Source organism: Mustela erminea, chromosome 6 (assembly GCF_009829155.1).
Source record: "Mustela erminea isolate mMusErm1 chromosome 6, mMusErm1.Pri, whole genome shotgun sequence".
Taxonomy (NCBI): Eukaryota; Metazoa; Chordata; class Mammalia; order Carnivora; family Mustelidae; genus Mustela; species Mustela erminea.
The window spans coordinates 115035020-115061587 of NC_045619.1; the positions used below are offsets into that span (position 1 = coordinate 115035020).

The 26568-nt window shown below is 35.7% G+C and overlaps 1 long non-coding RNA gene across 7 annotated transcripts in view; it reads left to right on the forward strand.

Annotated features, from left to right (window-relative positions):
• The window catches only part of LOC116594234, a 70763-nt gene that overhangs the window by 3950 nt on the left and 40245 nt on the right, over positions 1-26568 (forward strand). For 2 of the 7 annotated variants that reach the window (XR_004287112.1, XR_004287109.1), the window contains exons 2-5: positions 114-3619; positions 5082-5242; positions 7664-8300; positions 10236-11697. This is a non-coding gene — a long non-coding RNA (uncharacterized LOC116594234). Of the gene's footprint in view, positions 1-113; positions 3620-5081; positions 5243-7663; positions 8301-10235; positions 11698-26568 lie in introns of those variants that run through there. The other 5 variants (XR_004287110.1, XR_004287113.1, XR_004287115.1 and 2 more) reach the window with 5 other exon arrangements.

The window sequence follows — 26568 nt, forward strand, 5'->3', positions numbered from 1 at the left end:
TTTTTTCTATAAATTTTTCATAAACCCTTTGCACCTGCTATTTGCTTTCCAAGTACGGTTCATGTATGTTAGGATAAAATTTGACATAAAATTCTTTTGAATTTAAAATGTAGATATTTCATGGTGTTCTACATCAAGCATATGATTTTCTCATACCTCACTTCCTGAACACATTTGGGAAGTATAACTTATAATATGATTTTATAATCTCCATCAAAATAAGAAGTTGGTTGTTTTCATCAGAAGATAACATTAATTGCATCAGGTAAATTAATTCTATTACCTTGTAATTTTAATTTTAGAGCTTTGAAAGAAAAAGAATAAATTTGACATAGGTTACCCATCAAAGTATAGAATTTAGAAGTCCCATAATGTTGCCCTTCATTCCTTAGCTCAAAAGTGACTCTGGACATGGAGTTCACAATGAGACAAAAGAGGGCAATGGAAGTTTAACTGCTGCAGTTTGACCAAATTCTACAGTCGCTGAGTCAGGAAGGAAACATGACAACAAAGTGATCCAGAACCAACAGCTGCCTTTGGGACCCACACCAACTCTTCTAATAAAGTCTTCCAGGAGGTAATAATAAGGACAAATGGTTTCCCCAAACCTCCATGTGGTTTTATTATATATTGCACCATAAACTGTTTTTTTCCTTTTGGGTATAAGTCTCTTATTTTTAAAATAAGTCAATGAAATGTTAACACACAGAGCTTCTTATTTGGGGGGCATTTTTTCAGGAACATGTCTAATATGGACAGATGTAAGTATAAATAAATGTAGAAAAAATGTTTGGAGGGTGTTAATGAACATCCAAAAACTAAAACTAATCTTTCCATAAAATCACAGTAATTAGTATGATTGTTTTCAAAGGCTGCCTTCATGGAAGATAGTTTCTTTTAGAACATGTTTAACACTTTTTTTGTATACTTGACAACTATAGGTAAATTAAATAGCTACATGCATATTCTGGATTTCAGTGAATTTACCTTATCAGGGATCTGATACCTGGTTTCTACTGCTGATTTTCCCCCCTCTTGTCTCCATGTATGTCTTTTCTGTGGCATCTTGATTTTTTTTTTTTTAAAGCAGTTGACTGGTTCTCTGACAGAGTATAGCTATATCATTGACCTATAGTCCACAGATCCTCAGTTACAGTCACTGCCACTTTTCATTCCTTGGGGTATATATATTTTTTTAAATATTAGCAGTCAGTAAAAGGTTTTCAATGTCCCACAATTGTGTTAAGCTCACATGAAAAAGTTGGCAATAAGTAACACCCTGTGTTGAAATATATCCACAACTTTAAGATCCTTGGTCAGACCCTTCTCATTCTTTCATATGCCTCTATTTCTAGCTCACTCTCTTTATCCTAATTACATAACTAGATCACAGACTCTGCCCCTCTCCACTGGTTTATGTTTTAATCATTCTCTTCATCTTTCTTTGTGCCAGGTCTAACATACCTATTTGGATCAATTCCTTTCTTACTTTGTTCGAAGTATTTTGAGTCATCCCAACTCTGTAAAATGCTTTGATTTTTCATATTCTGGTTTTTCTTTGTCCCTCAAAGTCTATTCTCTGCATTTCTATGTTCTTAGAGGCTAATTTTTATGGACCACACCACCCAGGATCCTTTCCCTTCTGGTTTCTGTTTGGTTTCAACCAATTTGGAGGCCTTGGCAAATGATCACAGGAAGGAAAGAGAGAGGTCAGGATATTTATTTCACCTTTCCCCATACTGCCCCCCGCCTGTTTGTGGCTTTTGGCAGTAACTTCATTCCTCTAGAACCAAGGCCATGGTTCTAGTCATACAACCCTATCTCATGGCAACAGGTCTTGGCAAGTTCCAGCAACTGCTTCCCTTTGTCCCTTCAGGCCTAGGGATGGCAATGGTGTCCTCATATTATGAGTCCTTGGGGACTTTATTTCCTATTGGTTCCCCTAAAGCCTGCCCACATCTCTGTAAATAGTCTCTTCATCAAACTCTCTTCTGTTTACCCTTTGAGTGTGCCATTTGCTTCCTGCCAGGCCCCTCAATACTATACACAGAGAAATAAAATACATTTACCCTTATTTATCAATCCAGAATTTTATTTCTATTGATCACAACACCAAAGTTTGAATATGATATAAATATATCATTCAGTGACTAAGTATATACTCATGTACTGTGTGTACATGCAAAATCTGAAATATTCTCAAGTCTATTACATCGTAATTATTCAGTAACTATTTGTAGAATGAAGGCCTCTGTGCTAGTGATAAGAAATCTAAGAGAGACTGCTTTTATATAATTAAAACATGAAGGAGAAAAGAAAATCTTAATACCACAGTATTAAGGTAGAGATAGCTGGTTGTCTCCAGTATGTTTCTTCTTAATAATGGAACCCTCCCCTCCTACCCATGGCCACTTGAATGGTCTTTTCATAAATCTAGGTGTTACTGTGCTACTCAGTTCTGGCCAGTGAGATATAAGTGGAGGTGATGTGTGCAATGTCAAGGAAGTCTGTCCTTCGAAAGGAGATGGTTCATTATTCTTTCTCTTCTTGCTGGTTTGAATCAGAACTGCTAGCTAGAGATTCTTAAGATAAGAAAGGTAAAGCAACAAGATTGAAGGGGCCTGAGTCCTTGACACGATAGAATACCATAACTAACTCTAGACTTCTTATTACTTCCAGATCTCTTTTATTTAGAGAGAAATAAACATCTTCTTTAAGCTACCATTATCTTGGATTTCCTGTTGTAGGCAGCCCAAGTTAATCCTGTTTGATACTGGTATGTATATGAGTTTCCTATTGTTATGACAAAAAATTATCACAAAGTTAGTGGCTTAAAATAACATCCATTGTCTTACAGTTCTTGAAGTCAGAAGTCCAAAATGGGTTTCACCAGGCTAAACTCACGGTTTTGGTAGGATTAGTTTCCTCCAGAAGGCTCTAGGAGGGGCTCTTTCTTTACCTTTTCCAGCTTCTGGGGGCTACCCACATTCCTTGGCTTATGGCTCCTTCCTCTGTCTTCAAAGCCAGCAACATTGGGCCAAGTTCTTCTGCTGTCAGCTTACTAGTTCTTTATATTTCTGTCTCCCCTTTCTATTTTTAAGGGCATTTGTGATTAAATTAGATCCACCCAGATAATTTAGGATATCTCCACATTTCAGGATCAGCTGATCGACAAACTTAATTGCATGTGCAACCTTAATTCCCACATAATCTAACATATTCACAGGTTCTGGGAATTAGGGCGTAGACATCTTTGGAGGCCACTGTTCTGCCTACCAAAGTATGCAGGCTTTAAGTTTCATGATAAATATTTTTATTGATTTATTTGTTCATCTTTAATTTATAAACAGCTTTAAAACATTATGGTAATTGGTCATTACTTTTAATGTAACATTTAGCATTGTGCCATGTAGAAGTTTTAATAATTATTCATTAGTTCATTTATTTAATTGCTGTTCTCGTGCATATTCTATGTGACAGATGCTATGTGGGGGCTATAAATGCTTCATACACTTCTTGACCTCAAGAAGTGCAGGAAGAAACAGATCGACAAAAAGACTGTTTAAATAAATACCAGGAGATCTAGTATACAAAGGAGAGACAACCAGCCTGAAGTCAAGTAAGTCTTTCTTAGAGAAGGATAGAATTTATTGGGAAAATGAGGGAAGGCTGTTAAAGGCAGAAGTTACAACATATGCAGACCCCTCCAGATGAGGCTACAGAAGTGGGTAAACAGGAAACAGATCACATAAAGATTTTAAGGATTGGGGACCCTGTACAGAAGCAATTGTAATCCATGAAAGGGTTTTTAAAAAGTCAAGAGTGTCCAAATTATATAAGTGTTCTGATGGTGGGGGGATAGCAAGAGGAGCAGAGGAAAAGTGAACAGAACAGCATCCATCAAGGGAACTTTAATCCAAGTTTTTTTCCTATAATCATTTATAAAGGAATAACTTAGCCATAACTAAAAGCCATACAAGATGAGGCTGTTCGAAATGAAGCACAGGTGAAGAATAACATTTTTAGATTATATTAACAAATAGATAATACTATTGTTAAATTGTAAGCAACATATACCATACTTAATATTTGTAATGTTTAAGTAATAAATTGTTTCAGGTTGGACTCCTAAAACTGTCTTGCTACATGCCAGGTCCTCAAAATTATATGATAAGTGAATGTTTTAAAAGACTTCAGTATATCCTTTAATACTGTTTTCCCTCTATTATGTTTACAACACCCTAATGCACTAAAGTTAACACCACCCCGTTCCGATTCTGCTGTCTTCCAAATTACCTTATATACTTCCAAGAAAGCAGACTTCATTTTCTTTCTCTCACATCCTTCAGAGTACCTTGTATGCACCACTATGGTAGCATTTACCGCTTTTACTATGTTTTACATCTGTCTTCTCTCCTAGCCTGAAATTTTCATCTTTGTATTTCTGATACCAAAAACAATGCCTGTCAAACAGGAAGCACACTCAGTAACTATGGAATAGAGCAGAAGTTTCTGCCGTCTGTGAATCATTCTGGCACAAGCACTTTTGTGAAGAGCAAATGAGATCTTGTATGTGATGTGTTTTTACATGGTGCCTGGCACATGATAAATCGTAAACAATAGGTAATACAGCAAAAGCAAATTTTTAGACAAAGATCAGAGCCAGATATTTGGAGCATAACCCACACCACACCTTTCTGTTCCACGAGGCTAAAATATAATTTTTATCCCTGAAAATGTCAGTTCAGGCATAGGTGGAATGATTCTAATAAAGGACAAAAGGAAGAGGTGAGATTAACTTGTTGTTTAGCATTAGTTGGAATATTTGTTATATCATGTAGAGATACTGTTGGCTTCCATTAACTATATTATCTAAGGAATTGTCTGCACGGTAAGTAAACTTACTACCCTAGCATAAATAACACTATTTTCAATGTAATTAGATGGCAAGAACATTTTTTAAAATACAAGTTAAAGATTATTATAGAAGAAATATAAAATCTGTCTTAGTTTTATTTCCTGGTTTGTGTGGAGCAGACACCAATTCAGATAGAAGTTCATGATATTTTTTTTTCCCACAGCATCCAAGAATAGGAGAACAATCAGGTCTCCTAAGTAAAGAGTTGAATTACCTTTAGATAGACAGAACCTCTCCACCTCTTACCTCTGCATCTCCACACTTCTGCTTAACTTTCTTTCAGGACTTACCACTGTGCACAAAGGTGGTATCGACTCAAAAGAGGTATGAAAAGACACCTAAATGTGCCCACTATAAAATTACACAATACTTAGAGGAAAAGAAATTGTCTCTATTCCTACCCTAAGACTAGTATTATTCAGTGCTTTTTTCACTTATATAGTTTACATAGTTGCAGTGATGCTTAGTTCTCATACACGTATGAGAACTACATTAAATTTTAGTATTCTGCCTTTTCACTTAACATACCACACACCTTTTCCTATATAGGCACATAACCTTACACTTGAATTTTTTTTACTTGGCTAGAATATTCCTTGAATTGGAATTTACTAAATTTACTATAATTTACTAAACCAGTTACATATTATTGAACATTTGAATCACTTCCATTTTTTTGTTTTATGAATAATGAACACTGTTGTAGTATAGTTTTTGTTTGGTTTTTTTTTTTTTTTTTTTTTTAAAGATTTTTATTTATTTATTTGACAGAGAGAGATCACAAGTAGGCAGAGAGGCAGGCAGAGAGAGAGAGAGGGAAGCAGGCTCTCTGCTGAGCAGGGAGCCCGATGCGGGACTCGATCCCAGGACCCTGAGATCATGACCTGAGCCGAAGGCAGCGGCTTAACCCACTGAGCCACCCAGGCGCCCTTGTTTGGTTTTTTGATCATTTCCTGGGGAAAGAGTCTCAGAACTGGAATTATTTAGTCAACAGGAATAAATATGGTTGTATCTTTTTAAGCCTATTGTCAGCTTGTTTTTGCAAAGGATCATACCAATGTATGATGCCACTGGAAATACATGAGCTTGTCTCACCATGACTAAAAAATTTTCGAAATTTGTAGCTTATTTTCTAGAATGGATGAACTTTGCATTCCCACAGTAGGGAGGTTCCTCAAAAAGTTAAAAATAAAACTACTCTGAAATCCAGCAATTGTACTACTAGGTATTTACCCAAAGGACACAATACTGATTCTAAGGAATACGTGTACCCCAGTATTTATAGAAACAATTTATCAACAATAGCCAAATTATAGAAAGAGCCTAAATGGCCATTGACTGATGAATGGATAAAGATGTGGAAGGGGTGCATATATATCTATATCTGTATGTGTCATGGAATACTACTCACCCATTAAAAAAGAATGAAATCTTGCCATTTGCACAGCATGGTTGGATCTAAGAGAGTATTATACTAAATGAAGGAAGTTGTTCAGAGAAAGACAAACACCATATGATTTCATTCATATGTAGAATTTAAGAAACAGAAGAGATGAGCATAGGGGAAGAAAAAAAAGGCAAACCAGCAAACAGACTCTTGATTATTGAGAACAAACTGAATGCTGGGGGGAGGTTGAAGTATGAGTTAAATGGGTGCTGGGTATTAAGGAGGGCACTTGTGATGAGTACCCGGTGTTATATTGAAGTGATGAATCACTAAACTCTACACCTAAAACTAGTGTTGTGCTGTATGTTACTAACTAGAACTTAAATAAAATTTTGAAAAGAAAAGATATTGGTAGTTTATTTACACTGATTGTAAACATGAATTGCCTAATGGTTTAGAATATGTACATAGGAAAACACATAAATGTGTATTAAATTCCATACTGGATTAAACCAATAATCATTTCAGTTCTGGATCTTGCAACCTCTTCAAGCTCTTTTATGCCTAGTATTACAAAAATAAACAAAAAACCCTGTATATTTGTTTATTTAAAATACCCTTGCTGAAAGAAGAGTTTGTATTTCATTTAGCTTCTAAGTTTATCACTAGATTTTTAAATTAAAGAAATGTCTAACAAAATAACCATCCTTAGAATTCCTGCTAGCTCTTATGCAATAATCAGTTAACTGCAAAGATTCCTGTTATATGCTGGCAAAAGTTAACCATTTTAGAATTCTTGGGTAAGTGTAATTGACTGCAAAATAAATTGGAAAGTAATTCAAAGGAATTTCTAGGAATACTGTGCAATCATTTAGGAAGGATGAAACAGCTAATCTGAAAAGCTCTTAAAGATTAAAAATAAAGTCTGGTAGAAAGGAAAGGTAAAGAACAGTGTGTATATAGATTTCTACCATTTACTACGTGCACACACAAACACACAATTATGCATACCCAAACGTGTAAGTGCATAGATTTTCTGTGGGAGGGCACATATAGCAGTGTTTGCCTCTAGAGAGGAGTTCTGGGAGACTAAACCACAAGAAAGAGAAACTTACTTCATACATATCTTCATATTTTTTGAATTTTGTATTGTGAACACATCCAAAACTATGGATAATGGTAATTTTTAATAATGGATACAAAGGGCTAGAGAATCCTTCTAAAACTTTTTTTGGGCATAAGGTTATTCCCTAAGGGGTGATAGTTGTAAAGTAGAAAGACTGCAGTACTCAAAATTATGATCCCATTCACTACTTCATTTATTCAACTACTATTCTTGTGCATATTCTATGTGACAGATACTTTGTGGGGCTATAAATGCTTCATACACTTTTTGACCTCAAGAAGTTCAGAAAGAAACAGATTAACAAAAATACTGTTTAAATAAATGTCCAGGAGATCTACTATACAAAGGAGATACGTCTAAACTAACCTGGAGTCAAGTAAGTCTTTCTTGGAGAAGGATAGAATTTGTCAGGAAAATGAGGGAAGAATGTTAAATGCAGAAATTATAGCATATGCAGACCCTTCCAGATGAAAGTACAGTGTTTTGGGGACAGAGGATCCAATAGAATAAGAGCATCAAATAAAAGGAATACCTATTCCAAATGAGGCTGCAGAAGTGGGTAAACAAGTAGAATTAATCTTGCTGATTTTGAAATGGGGAGATATCCTGAATTATCTGGGTGGACTTAATTCAATCAAAAATGCCCTTAAAAAGAGAAGAGGGAGGCAGAAATAGAATTAGTGAGCTGACAGCAGGAGAAGGACTCTCTCTGTCCAGTGTTGCGCTCTCTGTCCAGTGTTGCTGGCTTTGAAGATAGAAGAAGGGGCCATGACCCAAGGAATGTAGGTGGCCCCAAAGAAGACCAAGAAAGATTCCCCCCAGACCCTTCTGGAGGAACCTAATCCTACCAAAACCTTGAGTTTAGCCTGGTAAGACCCATTTTCGACTTTTGACTTCTAAGAACTATAAGATAACTGTGTTATTTTAAGCCACTAAGTTTGTGATAATTTTTTGCAGTAACATTAAGAAACTCCTATATATTCCTATATCAAACAGGATTAACTTTGGCTGCCTACAACAGAAAATCTAAGATAATGGTGACTTAAAAAAGATATGTTTATTTCTCTCTATATTAAAGTGATTCCATTTAAAGCTGTAGAGACATAGTCAGTTCTTAGCCCTGCTAACAGGCAGAGGCATAGCATGGTCTGACAAAATCACAGATCTCTGTTAGCCAATATTTATACTTTTAATTCATATCTAAACCTTACAATTCTGGCCAATTTTCTATTTTGCTGATTTTCTATGGTAAGTTCTTAATCTCAGGTGGCTTTTCTTGCTCTCCTCTATCAAGATTGCTTTCAAGTAGCAAAGGGCACTTAGGGAATGGAAGAATACTTTCACTATTAACAAAAGAATGAATGAATGAATGGGATTTGAGGGTCCACACTCAACTTTTTCCTATGGGTATAACCTTGGATATACCTCCCTAACATCTCTGACTCTGAACCTGAGTTCCTTCTCTGCAAAATCAAATCTAATTTCTCTACATACACCAAAAATTCCCTACATATTGATAGGGTTTTGGTGAGTGTCACATGAGATCATGTATGGGAAAGTTATTTTAAAAACTGTAAGACATAGAATTTTGAATTTTTATTGTACAAACCTGCTAGATCAACATAATTCTCTCTAGAGTCAAATACTCATGAATTTTGAATAATTGACTCTTGTATTTTATGACAGCCCTATGATAATAACTCATTTGAGTAACATGAATTTTTTTTTAAAAATAACGAATTTTTTTTTTTTTTTTTTTTTTACTTCTTCCTCTTGTTCACACCGTGATGGAGTTAAAATGTCAAAAACAGGTCTGAATTGACATGGTATATCAAATACTTGACTATTACATTAAATCTGCCTTGATACAGTTTTTAAAAATATTTGCTTTTTATTTCTTAAGGTGTTTGCAAAGGACTGGTTTTGGTTTTATGACCACTTTTGTCTTTGAAATTATCTACTTAGATTTTGAACAACTGTCAAATGCAATTGAATTTAAGCAAGTTTTTCTTTGTAGGTAGCTTCATGAAGTGTTTTTACAGATCATAAAAATGTCCACAAAGAGCCAAATTATGCTTTATTCCTACATTTGATATTGCTTTACATTGTTGCTGTATATGTATAGATAATTATGTTGTTGCACCCTCAGAAACCATATTTTAATGGTTACAGCTGAATTTATTCCTAGTTAAAATAGTATATAAAGCATGCACATTTAGAGTCAACATTATTCTGTGTGTTTTGCTATTACAACTAACGATTTACATTATTTTAATGTTGTAAATAGCTGTGGAATCTAGTCATTTTGTGTGTTACTGAATTCTTTACTGTCATTAAATAAATATCTTTTCTCTTTAGTAGCTCAACTTATTTCCTGAATCTACCCATACGATATTGTGCTTTTGATCTGTTAAAGTCACCAATAAATATGTTACTGTTTCTCAAATAATGTCGTAGTAGGATGAAGAATTTTCTGGTGGGTATTTTCATTAGCTAACTGGTAACATTTTTAGTAAATGCCAAAAGTAATATATGATTATAAAACATCATATGTTCAGCATCAACTTTATAAATAGCAGAAATGAATAGTAGAAGATATTACTCAGATATTGTCTGCTAAAGAAAAAAACTAAAAACATTGACTCTATGAGAAAAATACTAGTTTTTTGAGATGATTGAATAAATTGATTATAGTTCTTCCCTATTTTACTTTATTTTTTTGTGTTTATAGAGGAAAATGCAACCTGATTTTTTTTTCCTTATTACCTAATTTACTTATATTTTTGTCCTCCCTTGAAATCAAGTTCTTCAGTCTTCGGGTATGTTATGGACATGCATCAAACTACTAAAATCCACTTTTGGTGGTTGACGTTGGTTTCAAATCCTGTCCTTGTTGCATCTGCTCTCCTTTCAGTGCTAGACAGCGCGGACTGACCAAAAGACTATCAACCCCACAAAAGCATGTGATGCAAAGAATTTGACAACCCATTAGCTAGAAAACCATCACCTGAATAATTCAAAATCGATTGAAGCTTTTCCCCCCATATGTAAAATTGTTCTGTCATTCCCTTCATTTTTTGCATTCCTGCTTCGTATAGCCTTGGGAAGCATAGATCAGTGATGTAGCGGTAAAAGACATCATGATACCAAATAGGAAATGAGGACTTGGGAGATGCTTCGGACCTCTTAATTTTCAGGCCACTTGATAGCAGATACAGTTCATTACACAGGAAAATTGCTTGATCTTGGGAAAAGAGGGTGCTGGAGGTGAGGGAAAATGAGTTAGTCACCAATACGGTTCACCTTGCAATTCAGTCATTTAGATCTAACTAGAGAATGATTGCTGTCATGTTCCAGATAAAGAATGAAATCTCTTCTCAGAATAAAATGTTGAATCACATATCCCCTGTTTAGATTCTAGGATAAAAAAGTAAAAGAAGGAAATAGTTTGCGTATGTTAATACACACCAATTTTAATAGAGAATGTACTCTTTTAGAGCCTTTATAATTACTACATATGGTTTTATTTGAGCTTTATTATGACATTAGTAGATATTATTTCCATCTCTTATGTATAGAGAGACCAATTCAGAGGCTACAGTCAGCCAGTTCATATAGACTGGGACTCAAATTTAGATTCCATGTGTAAATTCGGTTGTGCTCAGTAAACATAAAATATCCAGGGCTGTCCAAAGACAAGATTCTAAAGCATAAACCTTTATTCTAAAGCATAAAATTAATATTCAGAAAAAGAATTGTGAATATTCTGTTATATTGTGAATATTCTGTTATATGTTCAATATTTCTATAAATTTTCTCATGCAAAACTTTTGAGTGGCATATAATTCTTTCTATACTTCATTTTCTCTGTTTATTGAACATAAAACATTCCCTCCTGCGCCCTTTCAGAAGATCTTTTTCCTTACTTCCCAGTCTCTTTCCCTCCCATCTTTTTCCTTATTCCCCAGTCGCCATCCCTCCCCACTTGCCCTGATGACCCACCACAAATTTTACCAGCTTTATTTCATAATCAGTTACTCTGTGTCTTGTCTCTCATTCCATATTATAAACTCATTTATGATAGAGACCATGGCTAATAATTCCTGCTATAGTGATGGCCATATCTGGAAAAAATATATATTTTAAATATCTTTTATGATAGATAACTACCAGCTATGGCTGGTATAAGAAGAGGATCCTGGGAGGCCTGGGTGGCTCAGTTGATTAAGCAGCTGACTTGATTTCAGCTCAGGTCATGATCTCAGAGTCCTGGGATCTAGCCCTAGTTCAGGCTCTGCACTCAGCAAAGAATCTGCTTGGGGATTCTTTTTTCCTTGCCTTCTGCCCCTCCCCCCACTCTCTTGGGCACATGTGCTCTCTCTCCAAAATAAATCTCTTAAAAAAAAAAGCGACGATCCTAATTGGATGCTAATATGGAAAGAGACCACAGTCTTCTTCAGTGTACTTGATAACCTGAACTTAACCCAGTAGGAAACAAAAGAGCTGAAAAAGTAGTACCCCTTTTTAAATGAGCTGCCAGGGATTAACCATCACATTTTAGTACCATTATATATGGTGTTATGATATTAGTATACCTGAGTTCTGAGAGCCAAAGAAGAAAAGACTGATTCTTGAAGCAAACACCTTTAACATAACTAGGCAAAAACTAAAAAGGAAGACAGCGCTCAGAAGTTGATATCCACCCTCCAAAACAACTCAAATTCTGAATTAGAATTTAGTAGCTCTGGGATAGAAAGGAATCTACATTGTTAATGGATGTGAGGACACATGACAATACCTCTTTAGAGTTATAGGGACAGAAAAGAAAATATATCTAGAGGAGTGAATACCTCTAGTGGGGAAAGCTAAGAGTTAGAAAACTAATACTACATTGTTGTTCGCGTTACCCACAAACAGAAAGATTCTCTTAAAATATAATTTTAAAGTTCTTGCATTAATATAATATATGGAGCCAAGACCCCATAGCCATCGTAGTTCCTCCTGGCACAGAAAAAATTGCCAACCAGATACAATATTAATTTGTAGAACTCTCAGGGTAGCCTTCCTTCAATATGCACATATTAGCCAGTGGAAAAATTAACAAATGGTAGAAATAGAGGTAAGGGGGGGAAATGTTTTTTAAAGATAACACAAGATGTTCTAGTTGTCACTAGTTATCATGGAATGAAACATAAGTAGCAGGGCAAGATCTCAAAAAAATGTATCACTCATATCTTAGCAATCTATTTTTTTTTCAAAACTAAGACTACCTATAGTCAAAAACAAATAAATCCAGAATAGGAAGAAATCTCAGAAGCCTACCAAAAAATGGTTTTAAAAGTGAAGTAAAAATTTAGAAGTTAAAAAGTTTTAAGTTGTGTTTCTGAACCAAGACTGATTCTACAAGAATAAAGATAGTGTTACACAGAAACACGCAAAATGTAGTGATTGAGAATTTTAGAGAATGAAATGAAATAAATATATTAACTGTATATCTGAGGAAAATGATAATAGAAAGACGTGAGAGCTGAGAGAAAATCTAATATTCAAGAAAAAAAAAACAGGAAAGAATATAGATACAGGTAATAATTTTCCACAAAAAATGTCAAGAGAGAAGGAATGCCTTTTAAGAATCATTCAAGTTATGGGGTGTCTGAGTGGCTCAATGGGTTAAGTGTCTGCCTTTGGCTCAGGTCATGTTCCTGAGGACCTGGGACTGAGCCCCTCATCGGGCTCCCTGCTCAGCGGGGAGCCTGCTTCTCCCTCTGCTTGCCGCTCCCCTTGCTTGTGCTCTCTCTCCCTGTCAAATGAGTAAATAAAATATTTTTAAAAAGAATCAAGTCATTAAGAAAGATCAAAAGAAATCAGTAGAAACAAGGATTTTTTAAAGGATTTCTGGATGGAACCAGCTATTAATTTAAGGCGCAAGAATTATTCTTTCATTGGTGGGGAAGGTCAATGTGGTAAGATCATTACAGAAAATATTGCTGGATTATTTTTAGAAAACTCTGTGTGTGGGTTTGTTAAAACTGAGATAAAATATTGAGCCAAAGATATCAAAACATGCTATTTAATCTTAAAAACCTAGCCTGAAACCAAGGGAGAGTGCCCTATCTTTTTAAAGGGGGACACTTACAAATTTGTTTATTCATTTATTTGACAAATATTTGTTGATCTGCTTGCTTCTCTGTACAAGGTACAGGTCTAAGTTCTTGGGGCTACGATAAAGAACCAGAGAGATAAAAATCCCTGCCTAGCAGAACCTGTAGTCTAGTAAAATGAGACAAATAACAAATATAATAAATAAGCAAATTATATGTTAGAAGAGGTTTTACTGCTCTGGAAAAATAGAGCAGGATAAGAATGACTGGAGATGCAAAAACATCATGGTTGCTCTTTTAAATTACAAAACATAAAATTCCAGGACTATGTAATGGATTCTTAGAAAGATGCACAGGAGTATATTGAGGATGTCAGTGGAGATAAGCATTAAGATATGTCCAGTAAATGACCATTTGATTTTAACTGCTCAGTAATTCTTGTTTGGTTCACAGCAGGTGTCATAGCAGAAATTAAGTTGTGGAATTCTCCTAAAAGAAATCTATAGTTTTTTAAGTGAGTGCTATAATAAACAAAATCTGTGATGTGTCCCATTAATTGAATCCCTAACACCTGTTCTCTTCATTTACCTTACTTTTGTTTTTCATTTTGTTAAGTACCATTTCACTACTGTTTTAAAACAAAATAACTGAACATATGTGCACTATTAGTCACAAAACATTTACATTCTATTCTTTCCATCATTGTTAATGATAATATAATTTTTTGAGTTGAGAATGCTTTAAAAAAGGAACAATTTCTTTACCACAGGTGAATATATCCATCTCCTCTGTTTGCACAGGGATTTACTAAGTTAGGAGCAGGCAAAGACCTCAGGCTTCATGTACCTTTTGCTTAGCTCTTTTAGTTTATTGCAGCAATGTTATCAATGACATGTAAGTTCATAGACCACATGAATATAGGAACTTCTGCCTCCTTTTCTCAATTCTTGGAAGATCATTAGAAATAGGAAACTAATGTATTACTATTAAACTACAATAGTTCAAAGAGCTTTGGGCTCTTTACTGCTTAAAATCTCAATCCTCATTATTACGTGATGTCAGGAAGCTTCTTTGCAGACTGAGGCTCAGAGAGGGTTATTTTACCAAGGTCACTAACTAGTAGGGGTGGGGTGGAGAGCACAGTGCAAGGGGCTGAGATGAATCTACAGTTCTTTAAAAAACAACATATTCTAAGCTATGTTAAGTGACCTGGTTTTGTTGTGAAAACTGGAAGAGTATTTAATAGAGTTTACCAAGTCTAAACATTGCATTGTCTAGGTAAATGCTTGTCATTAAATGACAAAGCATCTTTTTTCCTTTCTCTGCCCCAGCCAATAGCACAGCTCACCTCAGCTCCCAGGGCAGAAACAGTGATCTCCAATAAAGTAAGTGACAAAGGATGCACAGAAATTTTAGATGGCTTATTTTTAATGTTACGCTTACTGAGGCTATGGACTGTAAAAATTTTTTGAGTGAAACAATATCTCTTGAACAATTAATAATTCATGATTTTTTAAGACAAAAAAATCTCAAAATGGGTATTGTAAAAATTAATATTTCAAAGCCTACTTTTTACTACTTTATACATAATTTATGGATCAAGCCAAAATTTTAGCAATCAAGTTTGTGAAAATTTCTAGTCTCAATACTCATATAATTACAGAACTAGAAATGCTAAACATTTAGTCTTTTGCTGTATATTAGTGTCTAGAACATTAACTGCCATAGGCTTTGCCTCAGGTCTCTCAAGTTGGTCATTAAGCTTGCAAAAGAATAACATATCACATTTTGTTTTATGAAACTGACAATAAAAAATTACTATTCTTGAAATTTAAAGGTTTTTTTTCCCTTGTTCAAAAATATTCTTGGAGTGGGGGGAGGTGTTGGGGTGGGTGGGTGGGTAGGTGTTGGTGTGGGCACGTGTGCATGCACTCTATTAAGGGATTGGTAAACAAGTTTAACTGCATGTTGAATAATGGGATGAAATGTAACATTATCCAGCAGAAGTGTCCTACCCCATTCCCAGGTGAAAATCACTGTATTGTTTATCAAGTGTCCCTAAAGACTGAAGTGATTCCCCAGGTAAGGAGATTTAGAATCTCATTCCAGATTTTACAGGTTTATTAAGATAACCTTTTTATTGCTCAGACAGCTTACCACTTTTGCAGTTTTGGATTTTCTTCTGTTTTTCTCTTTAACTGGTAATAAGACAAAGTGAGCCCTTTGATGTACACACTGAATCCCACAACTTCTCATCTACTCAGGGACGAAGTTACCTCCCTTCTTCTGTGTCCGTATTCTCTTCAGTAGTACAATGTGCTATAATATTATTACACCCAGTGGTTCATTCTTAGTCTTTATATACCTTGTGATAAGCAAATCCTCATAGTTGATCCCCTGTCCTTAGCTTTAGGACTTGCCTGGTTTCTCTAATTCTTCTTAAGCTAGTCCTTTTCAGTCTTTCTTTCTTGTTCTCCTCTTCCCAATCTCTAAATATTAAAATGCTAGGGTCAGTCCATGGAAGTCTTTCCCTCAGTCTACATGTCTTCCCTAAATGATCTTATCCCTCTTCTTGGCTTTAATTCTTATCTACATGCTAATGGTTCCCAAATAAATATCTTTAGCCTGGACCTAACCCATGAACTCCAGGCTTATTTGGCCTCTGTATTTGGATGGCCAATAGACGTTGCAAACACTGCCCCAAACTGCTCCTGGTGTCCCCAACCTGTGTCATCTGCAATCTCAACTTCTTATTTCACACAAGAGTGACTCCATCCTTCTAAAGGCTCAGGTGAAAACCTTGGAGTTCTTCATAACTCTCCTTTAAACTCCTTGAACTCTTTTTTTTTTCCCCGTATCTTCTACTTTTCGTATCTTCTACTTCTAAAATACATCCAGAATTTGACCACTTTTCATCAGTTTTCTTGCTATTCTCTCCCTCATGGAGTATTCTTCTTTCTGCCTTTGTCACCCTTTGGCTTGTTTCAGTGGACCAGCCACAGTTTTCCTGTTAAAACACTAGCCAGATTGTGGTCTTTGCTCAAACCCTCCAATGGCTTCCCTTCTCAATAAATTAAAGCCAAAGTCCTTACAAGGTTTTTAAGGTCTTCATGATCTGCCCACACCCAGCTCTCCAACCTTACCAACTACAGTCCCCATCCTTCACCCAGTTCAATCACATCTGCCTCCTCAATGTTCCTTGAATATGCCAGGCATGTTTTGGGCCCTAGAGCAAGGTTTGGAAACAAGATCTTTCAGATTCCACATGCTGTTCCTGAATCTAAACAGTTTATAGAGACTCTCCAGAAATCCTAATCAGAATATTTTCATAGAAACATAGTACCTAAATCATATGCTGATTTTTAAATTCCCCATTAAAAGGAATGCTGAACATATTACTTCATGTTGCTTAGCTATCTCCTAAAATCTAATCTAAACTATTATGGAACTAAAAAGAAGATGTTAACAGAGTTGTGTGATGTATGACACAGATTATCTAAGCTAGAGGCATCTAATGTCTACAAATGTTAACTCAGTACCAACTAAGTGCTGGCATCTACCTTGACCACACGAATGTCAAATCTCACATTAGGGAGGGATACAGTGGTGAGTGAGAAAAACAGAATCTTAGAGAAGAGAGAGAAACTGGAGAAGGCCCAAGTGATTTTGTAACAAGGATTATCAGATGTCTTTGTCCAATAGGTAGTAAGACATGACTGTTAAATGAATGCAAGTCTTACTGAACATTATATCAGCTAGTGAATTATATTAATAAAAGTATCTGAATAGATGCAGAAAAACCACTTGATAAAATTTAACTTCATTAAAAAAACCTCAAAATGGGTCGCCTGGGTGGCTCAGTGGGTTGAGCCTCTACTTTCGGCTCAGGGTCCTGAGATCTCAGGGTCCTGGGATCGAACCCCGCATCGTGCTCTCTGCTTGGCGGGGAGCCTGCTTCCTCCTCTCTGCCTGCCTCTCACCTACTTGTGATCTCTGTCTGTCAAATAAAATCTTTTAAAAAAATAAACCTCAAACTAAGAATAGAAGGATGTTTACTTAATCTGACAAAGAGTACCTAAACAAAAACTTAAACGTTATGTTTATCAGTGAAATGGTGGAAACATTCTCACTTAAGATCTGAGGAGATAATGATGCCCTATATCAGCACGTCAATATTATAATGACTGTCCTCCAATCAATGATTGTCTTCTAGTGCAATAGGCAAGAAAAAGACATGAAACATAAAGAATCTGAAAGTAAAATGTGAAGTTCTTTGTTCACAGATGATATGATTGGGTCAAAGAAAATTCAAAAGAATCTTCAGGTAATTTTTAAGATTAATTAGAATTAGAGTATTAGAAGGCTGACTACACGATATACAAATAATAGCTGAAATAAGTAGGGCTTAGAAAAAGAAAAAAATTTGAAGACACCATGTAGAATATTGCTTTCTGCACCAAATGCCTGGAATAAACTTAATAAAAGCTTAATAAAAAGCTTTTCATACCCAGACAACCATAAAACATTATTGAAAGCATAGAACACCTTAATAAATATATATGTATTGGAAAACTTGCTATTGTGAAGATGTTCATTCTCCCTAAATTCAGTGATTTTGATGTAATGAATATATTCAACCAAATAAAAATTCCAGGTTTTTATGAAAACAGATATGCTGATTCTAAAATTTATATTGAAATGAAAAGGACCAAGAATAGCAAAGAATCTTTACAAAAAGAAGAATGAAGAAATTCCTTTATCAAATATCATGACTTTTTTAATAAAACAGAAGAGTTAAGAGTGTGAATTGGCAAAAGGATTGAGAAAAAGATCAAAAAATGAGAATGTGTATCTATGCATATGTATCCATGCATATATACATGCATATATATCTATGGACTCTTGGTTTATGATGTGATATCTTCAATAATTGGAGTGAGCCAGGATGCCTGAGTGGCTCAGTGTGTTAAAGCCTCTGCCTTCAGCTCAGGTCATGATCTCAGGGTCCTGGACTTGAGCCCCGCATGGGGCGCTCTGCTCAGCAGGGAGCCTGCTTCCTCCTCTCTCTCTGCCTGCCTCTCTGCCTACTTGTGATCTCTCTCTGTCAAATAAATTAATAAAATCTTTAAAAAAATAATTGGTGTGAGTCAACTGGCTATATGATAAAAGATGAAACAGGAGCCTTTATTTACAAAAATCCACTACAAGTAGATTGTAGATATAAATATGAAATAAAAATTAAATCTTGCAGAAAATAAAATAGTAGATCATCTTCAGGGCATTAGGATAGGCAGAGGTTTCCTAAATAGAACACAGAAGGCACTACCTAAAAAGGGGAAATGATTGATACATCACACTCAGTAGACTACATTAAAATTAAGAACTTCCACTCATAGAAACCATTTAGAGAGTAAAAGTGAAAACTAGAGTCAAAGACAGTATTTGTCAACTGTATAACCAACAAAGAACTCATATCCAAAACATGTGAAGAACTCTTACAGGTCAATAAGAAAAAGATAACCGAAAGAAAAGTGGGCAGGAGACAAGAACAGACACTTCATAAAAGAGGATATCCAGATGGCCACTAAAGATATGAAAAGGTGACATCATTACTCTTCAGAGAAATGGAAATTAAAACCACAAGGAGATAGCATTTCAAATCCAGCAGAATGGCTAAAATAGAAGAGCCTGACAGTACTCGATGGGGAGGATGTAGAGCAATGGGTACTCACATTGCTGCTGGTAGGGATGTAAATTGGTACTGGTAATTTAGAAATTGTTTTGTATTACCTACCAAAACTGAAGAGGTTCCAGGGCGCCTGGGTGGCTCAGTGGGTTAAGCCTCTGCCTTCGGCTCAGGTCATGATCTCAGGGTCCCAGAATCGATCCCTGCATAGCGCTCTCTGCTCAGGGGGGAGCCTGCTTCAACCCACCCCCTGCCTGCCTGCCTCTCTGCCTACTTGTGATCTCTGTCAAATAAATAAACAAAATCTTAAAAAAAAAAACAACTGAACAGGTTCATACCTGTATTTCTGCTCCTTGTTGGAAATGCATACATATGTGCACAGATACCAGAAGACATGTACAAGAATGGCCATACCAGCATATAAACAAATGTCATCGTAAAATGCCCATTCAACCAATGAAAATAAAGTAACCACTGCTATTCCATTTATATGAAGTTCAAAAATAGATAAAACTATGGTGATAAGAATGAGAACGTTGATTATTTTTTAGGAGGGGGCAGGATTTCTAAATGGAGAAGGACCAAAAGAGGTATTTGGAATGTTTAGTAATGCTCTATTTCTTGACCTGTGTGATGGTAAAAACAAAAATAAAATAAAATAAACAAAAAGCAGTGTTCACTTTGTGATAATTCATTGAGTTTGTTGTGTTCACTTTAATATGTCTTTTAAACTTAATAATTTTTTAAAATTTTATTTGAGAGAGAATGAATTGTGGGGAGGGGAAGAGGGAGACAATTTTTCAAGCAGACTCTCAACTGAATGCAGAGCCCAACTCAGGGCTCAATCTCATGACATTGAGATCATGACCTGAACCCAAACCAAAAGTTGGATGCTTAACTGACTGAGCTGCAGAGGCACCCTTATACTTAATAAATTTTTAAAAGATTTTTTAAAAATACCCATTGCAGTATAGCAACTATTATTTCCTAAGTGCCATTTTTACCAGTTTGTCAATCATTTATTTTTGTATAGTGTCTTATTGTTGTGGGGAAAGGTACTAGGTGAACTAATACATATAATAGCACCTTGGGAAATCATAATCTTGGCATGAAAAATGACTGGATATTTTCAGATAGTAAGCATGAGGACAAAATCTCAAGAGCACTTTAGCAAGTAAACACCTTTTTATTTTTTATTTTTAAAGATTTTATTTATTTATTTGACAGACAAAGATCACAAATAGGCAGAGAGGCAGGTGGGGGGGTGGGGCGTGAAGCAGGCTCCCTGCTGAGCTCGATCCCAGGACCCTGGGATCATGACCTGAGCTGAAGGCAGAGGCTTTAACCCACTGAGCCACCCAGGCACCCAGTATATACCTTTTTAAATAATATTTAATTCCAAATTAAGATACATTCTATGGTTTCAGACATTAGTTCATGCCTGCATTTATCAACACATGAAAAATATATAGTTTTTAAAAATATAAAATGTATTCATAAGTTACGTTATTTTGTGATTTTTTTCTATGTAAAACATTTTATTTATACATTGAACTAGTGCTTACATTCTTTTTTTTTTTTCATTTATTTATTTTCAGCATAACAGTATCATTATTTTTTCACCACACCCAGTGCTCCATGCAATCCGTTCCCTCTATAATACCCACCACCTGGTACCCCAACCTCCCACCCCCCCCCCCGCCACTTCAAACCCCTCAGTTGTTTTTCAGAGTCCATAGTCTCTCATGATTCACCTCCCTTCCAATTTACCCCAACCCCCTTCTCTCTAACTCCCCATGTCCTCCATGCTTTTTGTTACGCTCCACAAATAAGTGAAACCATATGACACTATGGAGTATTATGCCTCCATCAGAAAGGACGAATATGAATATTATGCCTCCATCAGTATTTGCCTCCAACTTTTGTAGCAACATGGATGGGACTGGAAGAGATTATGCTGAGTGATTTATTTTTATACCTAAAACGAATGTTTGAAATCCTTTCATTTATTTCTATAAAATTAAGTTATTCAAACTAAAAAGACTATAGAGTGAAAATTAAATTCCCCTTTATTCCTCCCCTCCTCCATCCTGTTTCCTAAAATTAAGCATGTTAATACATTGTTTTTTGCATCCTTCCATAAATTCTCTATGTATATGTCAATGTGATTTTTTTATAGACTTTGAGCTCATACTCTTCAGCAACTTTGTTTTTCATCAATATAGTTTGAGCATATTTGCATGTCATTGCATAAATATCTACATCATTCTTTTTTTTTTAATTTTTTATTTTTTATAAACATATATTTTTAGTCCCCAGGGGTACAGGTCTGTGAATCACCAGGTTTACACACTTCACAGCACTCACCAAAGCACATACCCTCCCCAATGTCCATAATCCCACCCCCGCTTCTCCCAACCCCCCTCCCCCCAGCAACCCTCAGTTTGTTTTGTGAGATTAAGAGTCACTTATGGTTTGTCTCCCTCCCATTCCCATCTTGTTTCATTTATTCTTCTCCTACCCACTTAAGCCCCCATGTTGCATCACCACTTCATCATATCAGGGAGATCATATGATAGTTGTCTTTCTCTGCTTGACTTATTTCGCTAAGCATGATACGCTCTAGTTCCATCCATGTTTTCGCAAATGGCAAGGCTACATCATTCTTTTAAATCTGTGTAATATATATACAATTCTTTTTTTTTTTCTTTTCAGTGTAACAGTATTCATTGTTTTTGCACCACACCCAGTGCTCCATGCAATCTGTGCCCTCTCTAATACCCATCACCTGGTTATACAATTCTTTTTAAGGGTTGCATAGTATTCCAACAGAGAAAATTCATTACTTGGCCTTTCTTGTAATATATAGATTGTTCCCATTTTTTTGTCATTACAAGAATGTTACAACACTATGCGTGTGTGTGAGAGCATGTGTATGTGTGTGCATGTGTGTGTGTGTGTCTATTTGAGAGAGTATATGTATAGGAATTGCTGAGTCAAGAGTATAAATATTTTTTGACATTGAAAATAACGCAATCAAACTTTATTTTTGTGAATAGTCATTGAGAACTTGATAGAGCATCATATCAAGAAAACTAATTTCAGGTAAAACACCAAAATGGGAACCAATGAATCTTTCAAGACAGATAGGATATACTAAACCATTAATGGTATAGGGTTTTGGTAGAAGGAAAGACATACAGGAGATAATTTTCCCCAACTCCAAGCCCATAGTCACAAGAACCATTTGAATGTCAAATGTAGAATGAACAAACAAAACTTAAAAGTACAGTCTCTATTCACAAACAAGAATTGTAATATAATTAAATCACAAATTTATAATAGTAATAATCAAGTAAAATATTTTATTTAGATTCCTTATATTAGAAATTGTCTTCTCAGGATGAGGCCACATTTACTCTAAAAGGAGATCATCCTTGAGTCATGCTGTTCTAAGAATTGAGTTTTTCTTCTGCTGGAGAACTGTTGATCATTTAAGTCTGTACCTACTGCTGATAGGGATCCTTAGTTTAACACCAGGAAATGAAGACATCAAAACCTCTTAGAAATGAAGCAGTGGACACTATTTGTATTAATGTGCTCTAAAAAAGTTGAATTTAGAAAGGAACAGATACAATTTCTTCTTTATAGCCAGACAATTGGTACTCTAGCTCTCTGTTGTTTACCTATACCATTCATCAAAATACAATGTTTCTTCACTGTAATACAAGATTGTTAATAGTGGAAGAACAGGAGATATGGTGGAAATTTGATATCTGAATGACTTTTAGATTTCGGGAACAATCATAGCAAGTTTCTGAGTGCTTATTAAGTGCTTAGTGCACTTGTAAGTACTTAATTTACAACCCTATAACTTGGATGTTACAAAAAGCACCATTGCACAGATTAGGAATAGGAAGTGTACAAATGCTAAGCAAAGTAGACACTGGAATGAAGCAGAGCCAGTATTCAAACCCAGGTAATATGGCTACAGAGTTCCTACCCTTCATTATTTCACTAGAAGTGGAGTTTCACTGGGTTCTGAATTTGCGAAGCCTGAGTCTCCACATCTTTTTTGTCTTCACCCACTTCAGAGCACACAGTGTCATTTGGTCAGGAGATATCTCCTGCTTTGGGGCAGAGGGACTAGACAAGGGCACACGTATTTCTATGCATGTATCCCTTGTGAAATGGTCATCTTAACCTTTTGCCCTAAAAGATGACTTGTAATTTTTTTGCTGAAAGCTATATATGATATGTCTGAGAATAGGAACTGAGGTAATCAGGTTTGAAGTATGAGGTGTTACGTTAATCTAGCCAGGAGCTGCGCTGTGTTTTATGTTTGCTGTAGCTGTGTCAGAGGCTTCAGTTTCCTCTGGGGTTTTTTGGTTTCATGTGTAAGTTTGGTTGGTTGGTTGGTTGGTTGGATGCATTTTTTTCTTCCCTTGACTTTAGGTTTCCCTAAGAACTCCTTCTTAAATAGAGTCTGCATCTTGCAGTTCTCTTGGTTGTATTCCATGCTTATTATACTGGAGCCCTGTTGATGTGGTTGTAAGGTTTTCGGAGGTCGGTGGGGGAGGCTGTTTTGTAATATTAAATCTCTGCTTTTTCTCATGAAAAACCATACATATATGTACTATAGAGAAGGAGGCATCCACAACAGTGTCCAGTCATACACATAAGATGTGGTGGTGCATGGCAGGCCTGGCTAGACCCAGTGGATGCCACAGTGCCCAGAGGATGTAGTGATAATCCGTGGAGGGGACACAGAGAGAAAAAAGGGATTAGAACTCTACACAATGGGGCGCCTGGGTGGCTCAGTGGGTTAAGCCGCTGCCTTCGGCTCAGGTCATGATCTCAGAGTTCTGGGATCGAGTCCCGCATCGGGCTCTCTGCTGAGCAGAGAGCCTGCTTCCCTCTCTCTCTCTCTCTGGCTGCCTCTCCGTCTACTTGTGATTTCTCTCTGTCAAATTAATAAATAAAATCTTTAAAAAAAAAAAAAAAGAACTCTACACAATGATGAATTACCTTTATTTATTCTAACTGCTTGGTGAAAATTAACCACATTTGTTAATGAGCTCATGTGAGACAGTCCTCAGGAATGCCCAGAAACACTTGGAGCAGGTTTTTAGAGATCTAAGATGTATTTGCAAGTGACAGAAAGATCCAGTAAAGTAAGAATTATGCTAGTTAGCTATAGGTAAGTTTTTAACTTTAATTTTTAAACTCATAGCCTTTGTAATAAAGATTATTAAAGTTCTCTTATTTTGCCTCTATCTAAAAATCCTTACTTGCCATTAAGCCTGTCCTTTGATCACAAATCTACAAAGTGGTTTAACTGTTTTGGTTCAGAGCAAAGAAGCCAGTGTAGAAGAGAGCTAAAGATACTCAACTAGAAGTTTCAATTCTCATGATCTTTCAAAGCTCTTGGCCCAGTGGTGAGCAGGAAGGGATGTTTTTATCATCTTTCTCCCCCCTTCTCTAAACTACATCATTCTTCCTTATGTTCTGTGGTCTCATTAAGATAGTGTCACCAACTATGCTTTCTAAATTTCTCCTGTGTGGAAGTTTCTATACTTTGTTCCCAAACAATTGGTGATTGTTGACTTAGGAAGTCAGTGGTTATGTGTGATTGCCTTTCCATCAGCTGTTATTACCATAGTTCCCAAACTGCCCTGCTGTGTTCTGTTCCATGGAGAACTCAAAGAAGCACTGTGAGATCTTTTAAATTCTCAAGAGAAGCACTGTAACAGTTGGATGTTACATGAACTACTATTATTAAGTTGTTTGTTCCTGACTACTTAATAAAAGGAATAAAAAATACCTGTTGGTTATTTGTTTTGACACCATGAAAAAATTAGTGGGGCACTAAGGGCACTGTGAACAGAGGAAGTTTGGGCACCTCTGCATTACCCCCTTCCGAACAACTGATTTCTCTTTGAGAATCCACATGGATCTGAGACATTGAATTTACCCCCAAATCCAAGGGATGGAGTATATGACCAAGCTAAATTCATCAACACAGTGCACTCTCTAGGTTTTGATAAGAGATGAACATGTGTCCCACATCAGCCCAGTCAGAGTAAATCTCAGGTCCCTTGCTTAAAATACTTGAACAATCTCAGTTTTAATCTCCTCTCTCTGTCTTTGAGTGAGAAAGAATATGGCTATGGAGTTCTTAACAACCATCTTTTGACCACAGTGAGAGCCAGCCTTTGGAAATAAAGTTGACACTGCTGAAGGTAGAGTGGTGAAACTAAAGGAAACTGGATAACATTCTTGAGCCACTGGATCAAGGCCACCCTGAAGCTTAATTACTTCTTTCATTCCTCTAAATATTATTATTTAAGTAAGTTTCCACCAGTTGCCTTGTTATTTTTAATTCATAGTTCTTATTTTATTCTAGTTTTTAGTCATATATAGTATTGCAAATATCTTTAAGTTTGTCTTGCCATATTGTACTAACTAGGATCTCTGATACAGTTTTGAGTAGAAATGCTAGTTTTGGATGTGCTTGTCTCATTCTGTCTCAGGGAGACGGCTTTCAGTAATTCACCATGAAGTATTACACCTGCTGTAAGTTTTGTTTTGTTTTTGTAAATAATCATTTATTAGATTAATGAAATTCTCTTTTCCTTCTTGCTAAAAATTTATATCACTAATGGTGTTAACTTTGGGAAATGAATATCTTTCTGTTGGGGAAGCAGCCATTACTGCACCTGGATATCTGTATCCTGGATTGCCCAATCAGTGCCCTCGAACATATCTCTATCTGGAAGCTGAGTTCCAAACTGTCATTTCTTCCCATTTTCTTCTTCATTATTAGAGAAACTTTTTCCCTATTCTGAGTACATGGTGAAATTCTTGCATTTCTCAACGTTATCATGTTCTTTTTTGTGTCTATTGAAATGACCATACCATTTTATTTTTTTGACCATACCATTTTTTTCCTCATTTTTTCTCTGTTAGTGAGGTAAATTATATTAACTGATTTTCAAATGTCATATTACCCTTTTGTTCCTGTAAAAAACTCCACTTATTCATAATCTATTATTATTTTTATACACAGCTAGATTTGACTTGCTATTATGTGGTTTAGAAATTTTGCATCTATCTTTAAGAGAGATTGACTTGTAATTTTCCTGTAATGTCCTTGTTTTTGTATCAAGATTATTCTGGTCATATTTCCATTCTCCCAATAGTAAAACCTGTTTGGGAACATACATGGCCATTATATCATGCCAAGTCTTGATTTGCAATTAAATGTTATTCTGTGATTACAAAAAAAAGGTGTCTAAATGAACAGTTACCTGAATTGTAATGCATACAAAAAAAAAAGATTATTCTGAT